Consider the following 9,149-nt stretch of genomic DNA (forward strand, 5'->3'; position numbering starts at 1 on the left):
CCATTTGTAAGGGCAGTGTTTTCATGTTTCCCCTTGTCATGGATATTGTCATTTGTGTTGACCATTGGACAGTCTGTTATTTTCACGGCTGTTTTTAGCATTATGTTGTTTGTCATCATAGTGACTCCTGCATTTCCTTTCCTCCTGCTGTGTGGTCTCTGTTTCAATAATGAAGTTGTGCACTACAGATAGTAATAAAAAGAAAACTACAAACTATTTGGTGTGTAAGTCTCTTCATTTACTCTTGATTTGGTCTTACAAAAACAAAGATGCAATAAAAACAAATGTTGGCACCACATATGATCACTTTTTGAGTCTCATAATTATTTGAGTGATACCAAGGAACTTCAGCACCAAGATCTGTCCATGGTGCTGTCCTTGGTGCTGAAGTTCCCTGGTATTACTCAACACAGAAACAACACCGAATGTCCTAGGACATTCGGTCTGCAAATAGTTGTACAGAAAAATGCCTGAGGTCTTTCCTGCTTTTTAATGAGAATAGTTGTACATAACTTTATTATTTACTATATTTTTACACACGTTTTGAAAAAACGTGGTGGTGGTGCTGGTGGGGGGTGACATTATTGGCCAAAATAATAATTAATATCTCTGAAACGAAAGCAGCACAAACGCTAGTTTTATCGGCACAAACGAGCACAAACGAAGCACTAAAAAAGTAGAAAACTCTGGTTTGTTTTTTGAGCATGATGGGGGGATGATGACGTCATCGGCCAAAATTATAATTCATAATAACGCAAAAACGAAAGCAGCACAAACGCTAGTTTTAACGGCACAAACGAAGCACTAACCGCTCAGTCTATTTGCTGGAATTTTTCACGTGGGTGGGGTGTCAGCTTCACTCAGCTAAGGGAGAGCCTTTTCACCGGGAGCAGGAACGTCTGGAGCAGCATGTTGATGCTGTTCGTGAAGATCCTGAAGACTGATGTCAAGCCTGCTGCAGAAATGATCAAATGATCTGTTTTTAATATTTATTCAGTTGTATTCTAAACACCAGCTGTCTGTTGTAAGTGTCGGGAGTCTACAGAGTAAAAATAAAATCATTTTAACATCTGAGCTGTTGGTTTCTTTTCAGTCAGCAGCTGAGCTGTGTGAATTCATCCTGTAGTGACTGTTGTTGTTTAACTGCATGAAGCTTGTTGGACACAATGAAGCAGATTGTATAAATCTGTGGATGTTAGAAGATGACTAATTATGGTCATGAATAAGAATAAAGTCAGGGAAGTGTTCTTTAGGTCTAAAGACAAGGTTAATATAATTTATATGGCATTATCTCACAATGATGGTTCTTTTATGGCCGAGCATTTTGCCAAAGTGCTTAAAACACTATAAAATCATCTATTTTTTTTTAAATAACTCTAGTAATTAGGCTTACTGGGCTGTGAATACCCTGTAAATATTAATCACAGTGAAATAGCAGTGTCCTCTCATCCTCGGGAAGTCCAGACTCCCGTGTGAACTACCAAGTACAAACTTGAGCACTTGAATACTGAAAAACTGCCCTAAGCTCAAAACGTACACTGGTGCTCTGGAACGAGGCGGCAGCTTCTGTCTGAGATGCAGGACGTGGTAATACATCATCAACACGGCAGCATGACTTTTACATCTTTGTAGCAGACCGCTGATCAGAAAAACTAAATTGCTTGTAAAAAACATAAAATGACACAAAGATGGCTAAAATGAACTTTAATGATTCATATCTATATTGTTCCTATAAGACTAAGAGTAGAATGGGAGGCAGAGCCTTCAGCTTTCAGGCCCCTCTTCTGTGGAACCAGCTCCCAACTTGGATTCAGGAGACAGACACCCTCTCTATTTTTAAGATTAGGCTTAAAACTTTCCTTTATGATCAAGCTTATAGTTAGGGCTGGATCAGGTGACCCTGAACCCTCCCTTAGTTATGCTGCTATAGGCCTAGGCTGCTGGGAGGTTCCCCCACTGAGTGTTTCTTTTCATTCACCTCTTTTTACTCTGTTTATACCCCACTCTGCATTTAATCATTAGTTATTATTAATCTCTGGCTCTCTTCCCCTCACAGCAGATGACTGCCCCTCCCTGAGCCTGGTTCTGCTGGAGGTTTCTTCCTGTTAAAGGGAGTTTTTCCTTCCCACTGTCACCAAGTGCTGCTCATAGGGGGTCGTTGTGATTAATTCAATTCAATTCAATTTTATTTATATAGCGCCAATTTGCAACAAACAGTCGCCTCAAGGTGCTGTGTATTGTGGGTAAAGACCCTACAATAATACAGAGAAAACCTGTTGGATTATAAATGACCATCAAACAGCACTGAGAATCACTCTATGTATTCCCTTCACATGAGCACAGAATGTACTGTATAAATCATATTGTACGTTCTTCACATGAGCACAGAATGAACTGTATGGTTCATACTGCACCACACACAGTGCAGTACCTTTAATACCTATAGTATGCTCTAATCTCTGTAATAAAATGTTATGGTCAACAGTATCAAAGCTGCCCTGAGGTCCAACAGGACAAGCACAGAGATGAGTCCACTGTCAGAGGCTCTAAGAAGATCATTTGTAACCTTCACTAATGCTGTTTCTGTACTGTGATGAATTCTGAAACCTGACTGAAACTCTTCAAATAAACCGTTCCTCTGCAGATGATCAGTTAGCTGTTTTACAACTACTCTTTCAAGAGTCTTTGAGAGAAAAGGAAGGTTGGAGATTGGCCTATAATTAACTAAGACAGCTGGGTCAGTGATGGCTTTTTAAGCAGAGGTTTAATTACAGCCACCTTGAAGGCCTGTGGTACATAGCCAACTAATAAAGTCAGATTGATCATTTTTAGGATTGAAGCATCAATAATTGGAAAGACTACTTTGAACAGTCTAGTAGGAATGGGATCTAATAAACATGTTGCTGGTTTGGAGGAAGTAACTATTGAAGTTAACTCTGAAAGATCAACTGGAGCAAAAGAGTCTAAACAAATACCAGCAGTGCTGAAAGCAGCCGAACATGAAGAATAATCTTTGAGATGGTTATGAATAATTTTTTCTCTAATGTCTAAAATTTTATTTGTAAAGAAATCCATGAAGTCACTACTAGTTAACGTGAAAGGAATACTCGGCTCTACAGAGCTCTGACTCTTTGTCAGCCTGGCTACAGTGCTGAAAACAAACCTGGGGTTGTTCTTATTTTCTTCAATTAATGATGAATAGTAAGATGTCCTAGCTTTACGGAGGGCTTTTTTATAGAGCAACAAACTCGTTTTCCAGGCTAAATGAGCATCTTCTAATTTAGTGAGACGCCATTCCCTCTCCAGCTTTCGGGTTATCTGCTTTAAGCTGTGCGTTTGTGAATTATACCACGGAGTCAGGCACTTCTGATTTGAAGCTTTCCTTTTCAGAGGAGCCACAGTATCCAAAGTCGTACGCAGTGAGGATGTAAAACTATTGACGAGATAATCGACCTCACTGGGAGCAGAGTTTAGGTAGCTGCTCTGCACTGTGTTGGCACATGGCACTGAAGAGCATAACAATGAAGGAATTAGATCCTTAAACTTAGTTACAGCACTTTCAGAAAGACTTCTACTGTAATAAAACTTATTCCCCACTGCTGTGTAATCCATTAAAGTAAATGTAAATGTTACTAAGAAATGATCTGACAGGAGGGGGCTTTCAGGGAATATTGTTAAGTCTTCAGTTTCTATGCCATATGTCAGGACAAGATCCAGAGTATGATTAAAGTGGTGGGTGGGCTCCTTTACATTTTGAGAGAAGCCAATTGAATCTAACAATAGATTAAATGCAGTGTTGAGGCTGTCATTCTCAGCATCTACATGGATGTTAAAATCACCCACTATAATGATTTTATCTGAACTGAGCACTAAATCAGATAAAAAGTCTGAGAAATCAGACAGAAACTCTGAGTAGGGACCAGGTGGACGATAGATAATAACAAATAAAACAGGTTTTTGACTTTCCCAATTAGGATGGACAAGACTAAGAGTCAGGCTTTCAAAAGAATGAAAACTTTGTCTGGGTCTTTGATTAATTAATAAGCTGGAATTGAAGATTGCAGCTAATCCTCCTCCTCGACCTGTACTTCGAGCATTCTGACAGTTACTGGGTGTATTATTGTAGGGTCTTTGCTTTACAATATAAAAGTTGTAAAATCTGAAAAATTGGTTTTATAGTTTTGAAAGAAAGAGCCTCTAATTGTCTCGTCATGGTCACGATTCTTTGCTATGAAACCATCAGTACATACCACCACAATGAGATTTTATTTTGCTGTTTATTAATCTGTGAGACTTTAATCATTCATGCATGTTTTTTTTTTTTTTGTTCCCAGGTAGTTTGTGAAGAGAGTAGACTGTAAACATGAAAGTATGTCGACACCAAGCTGCAGAGAGCAGGTTTGAACGCCTCGTCCTGCTCGGTCACATTCAGCGCTGATGTTTCAGCGGTGAGGTCTGGTTCACGCTCGATTCCAGCTCATCCTGAAGGTGTTGGAGGTCAGAGCTCTGTGTCAGTTATTGCTGAAACAGGACCGTCTGCGGCTGAAACTGATTTTCATCCACACAGTAATCTGATCCAAATCCTAAGGACACAGTCACAGAGCTTTAAGTAAAAAAGATAATAATGCAGAAGGACTGTCCTTATATTACAACAATCACTCGTGCTGTGAGTGGGGTGTAGCTGTCTTTGGTGCTCCTTGCTGGAGCTTCAGAGAGGTTATCTTACTGTCCAGCTCATCCATGAAACCTTCGTCCACAGACTCCCTGTCTGCCTCCTCTCCTTCCGCCTCACTGGGTAGGAACACGTGAAGCTGCGTCCGAACTGGACCAGCAGCCGGGCGCTGACTGCAGGTCAGAAGGCAAGGCTTCCCAACCACAGACAAAGGCTCATCCTGATGCTGAGAATCTGACGCCCGGACGTCGCCGTGCAGCATCTCTGAGCTCAGCGCCGGGTTGTGTGAGTGTCGTCTCGCTGGTCTCGGCCTGGAGCTCGGCTGGATGGCGTGGGCGAAGTGAATATAGGCCGGTCGGCCGCAGCTCTGCACCCACTGATCAGGCTGGCTGTTCTTATAGGGGAGCAGAGAGGATGGCTTACAGAACGAAGGCAGCGGAGGTCGCCTCTGTAAAACGCTGGGGCGGCGGCTGACAGAGAGTCCCTCGAAGGAGAGGTTCTCATTTGCAGTGAAGAGGGACGGTTCACTGAAACTGGAAACAGACAAAAGGAGAGTTTTCAGGAAAGTGCTTCATAACAGATCGACAGTCTGCAGCCATGTTACAGGCTCTGAGAGCTCCCAAAAGCGTTTCTGAGAAGGATTAAACACACACACACACACACACACACACACACACACACACACACACACATCAGAACCTCCTCCTCATTTATTTGGTGGTTATTCAAAACCTGCTCGACTTGGGTGAGCAGACGCCATCAAATACTCTGCTGGACAGTGAGGGAGGTGTGTTAGTGTGTCTTTAATAGCCTGAAGTGTGTGTCCGTGTCTCACTCAGGTTTCACCCTCCTCTGAGTGAAGCCAGCGTGGCATCACTGGGCGCTGCATCGACCCACAGATCGGTTTCCACACCTGAGATTTGTGGCACGCGGGGCTCGGAGTGCCCCACATGGAGCCATCAAACTGGGTCACTTCAGAGAGGAAACAATTCCAGTGTAATTCCAGTCAAGCGTCCCCTCCACGCTTTGTCAGACACTTTGCTGAAGTGAATAAGGGGGGCGGGATGGTGGAGATGACACACACTGTGGGATTAATCACTTTCAAAGTCACAGATGCATGATGGGTACTGAAGGTCACTGAGTCACCAGGACATCCTGGGATCCTTTACAGCACGCCTTTTGTTTGTGTTGCTAATGCTGTGAAATTAGAATTTAATACACTCTTTGTGTTATTATATTATTAATACTCACCTGACTGATGGACAACAATACTGCATTTATGCTGTAAATAACTGAAGCCTTCATAATCAGCCTGGCATCCACACCTTGAAGCACCTGAAGAGGAAATCTGGACCTTCACATGCTGCCTGATTAGAAGCATTTCTGAGCAGCATCGTGCAGTTTCGTGGCCTTTCTTCCTGTTTTGTCCAAAAGTATCTTTTCATTTATACACTGCATCTGCATTAACATCACTATTGAAATGAATGTAACTGATAAAATTGTAGCTGCATTACAGATAAAAGGCAGAAGGGACACAATCTGACCAAGACAGAAAACAGATTTGCACTTCCAGCTGCATATTTTTATTCTTGGACTCTATTAGAGCAGCTTTGCATGATTCACAAAAAAGTGTGTGCACACTCTCACAGCCTGAAGCCTGGGTTTTAGGCTCACAGAGGTTAATAGGTGACCTGCAGGTGCTCACCAGCACACGCACTTTTATCGCATACTTTTTCATGTTGACAGCTTTTATGAGAATCATTTACTGAATGTGTTCTCATGTTCTCCTGAATGACCTGTATAAGGTGAGGAAGGCCCAGTCTATCTTGACTGATCACAGTGACTCTTTATTAGAAGAAGTTGCTCTCATCCGGCCGTGGACAGAGCACACCAACGTGCATGACCGACTGACTCAAACTCGTTTGTCCCCGCTGCCATCGGTCTTTTAAATAACTCAACATGTTCTTAATGTTGCTTTTTATGTATATTTGTTACATTTTGCTTGATTATTGTATGATTTCTGCTGACTATACAATAAGTTCTGTTTAGGGGATAATCCTTGATCCTACTTGAACATACATTATTTATATAAAAGGTATATAAATATTAAAAAAAAGTATTTTTTTAAATTATTGGGTTATTTTTATTAATTAATCTGCTCATTATTGTCCTGATTATTTATTGGGACTGTGACGGTCAGAATATATCAGAAAATATATCAGATTGGTTTTTTTTATCTTACAAACAGTCAAAAGTTCAAACAGTTATTTTATTTTTTTACTACATGTGACGGGCAGCTTCAGTCTGGTTACTCTGCAGATGGAGATTTTAAATTATATTTCATTAAACATCATTAATAACAAAATAAAATCAGCTTCATCTTCATTATGGCTGCAACTACAATTCATCCATCAAATGATATAAACTGTATAATAAGCCAGCAGCAGGTTCATTTAATGGTTAGCAGCAGCCTGAACTTGTGTGGGCTTCCTTACCTGAGACGAGCCATGCTGCTTCGCCCCCGGGGCCCTTTGGTTGCAGTTGCGAGTGAAGGCAGCTTCAGGGGTGTTTTAGCTGCCCTGCTTCCTGCTGCTGAAGGTGGAGGGAGCATGGAGCCGGTGAGCAGGTAGGTCTGGACCAACGTCCCGCTCCTCTGGACGCCCCTCTGGTGCCACGGTCCGCCGGCGTCAAAACCGAGGACAGCTGTCGGGGGTGCGGCTCCAGCACTGTGACTCATTTATCTTTGAGTGTTTTACACCTGGAGGAGAACAAGCCTGGAAACGCTCTCAGAACTAATCCAGACACTGATTCCTGCTGCCACGCAAGAAGAGCAGTGAAAGTAAGAACATGATCACGAGGTGGATGGCAGATATGGATATGATTCACCTGAAGACCTGGATCTATAGTCTGCCTGTCTATAGGCTGCAGGGGGTGGATGAGGAGGAGGACATTGTGCAGCTTCCACCTGTGGGCAGCGGACAGCATCAATTATGCATGCCCATCAATGATGCATGCATGGAGGTGGGCAGGTGGACACCAGCTCCTCTCCCTCACTCCCTTTCCCTCTTCACCAGGTCAGCTTACAGCGGGGGAGCAGGTGGTGAGTGAAGAAGAGTCCAGGAAACGCTCATTTGACAGAATAAAAACTGCTGGACCCTGGCTCAGCGCTGCTCCAAAACATGAACAAACTGCTCCTGCTGTTCATGACAGTCCCCCAGTTAGATCCAAATTTATTTCTGAAACTGTCTTTCAGCAAATTTTATTCGTTCTAGCTGAAGGTTTGACATTTTTCTCTTGAATTTGGTTCATGTATGTTCATTATTATTAATAATATTATATTTTTAGCTACATTTTCTTGGATATGAACCATGGATCCAGGTGAAGACTGGCTTTGAACCGGTCTCATGTCTCTCTGATCTCTTCCCAACAGGTTTCATTCTTCCTGTGAGTTAGTGCTCCTTCAGCCTCATTGAGTGAAGTAAGTATTTGATCTCCTACAGCCCAGCCAGGATTCTGGCTTCCACAGTTTGATTGATTGATTGTAATCAGTCAATCAATCAATCACTCAGATATACTCATGGCCTCAGCTGGTCATGCATATAAAGCACACCTGTCCACAGAATCCAGTTCCTCCATTCCAACCTCTCCACCACCATGGGCAAAGACCAAAGAGCTGTTAAAGGATGTCGGGACAAGACTGTAGTCCAGCACGTGGCTGGAATGGACTATGAGACCATCGGCAAGAAGCTCAGTGAGGAGGTGACAACTGCTGAAATAATCGCCCTCAGTCTGGAGCTCCATGAATCTTGCCTCATGGGGCCACAGGAGCACCTTGATAAGGATCTGAAGGCAGTTGGGTCCACAGTCACCAAGAACACCGCTGATTACACACTATCAGCGATGTTATCAGCAATGCCCCCCTGAACAAGAAGGCACAGGTACAGGCTCGTCTCAAGTTTGCCAGTGAACATCTAAATGATTCAGAGAAAGCTTGGGAGAAAGCGCTGTGGTCAGATAAAACCAGAATCGAGCTCTTTGGCATCAACTCAACCCACCATGTTTGGAGGAAGTGAAAGGACGACTATGACCCAAAGAGCACCATCCCCACAGTTAAGCACAGAGGTGGAAACATCATGCTTTGGGGCCGTTTTTCTGCTTAGGGTGCAGGACAAGTTCACTGCATTTGAACGGACGGGGCCATGTGCCATAAAATCCTGGACGAGAACCTTCATCGATGAGTCTTCCAGCATGAAAATGACCCCAAATATACCACCAAGGCAACAAAGGAGCAGCTAAAGAAGCACTATAAGGTCATGGAGTGGCCCGGCCAGTCTCCAGACCTCAATCCTGTAGAAAATCTGTGGAGAGCTGAAGCTTCAAGTTGCCAATCAGCAGCCGAGAAACCTGAAGGATTTAGAGTTTCTGCAAAGAGGAGAGGGCCACAATCCCTCCTGAGATGTGCACAAACCTGGTGACG

The sequence above is a fragment of the Archocentrus centrarchus genome, chromosome 11 (assembly GCF_007364275.1).
Source record: "Archocentrus centrarchus isolate MPI-CPG fArcCen1 chromosome 11, fArcCen1, whole genome shotgun sequence".
Lineage (NCBI taxonomy): Eukaryota > Metazoa > Chordata > Actinopteri > Cichliformes > Cichlidae > Archocentrus > Archocentrus centrarchus.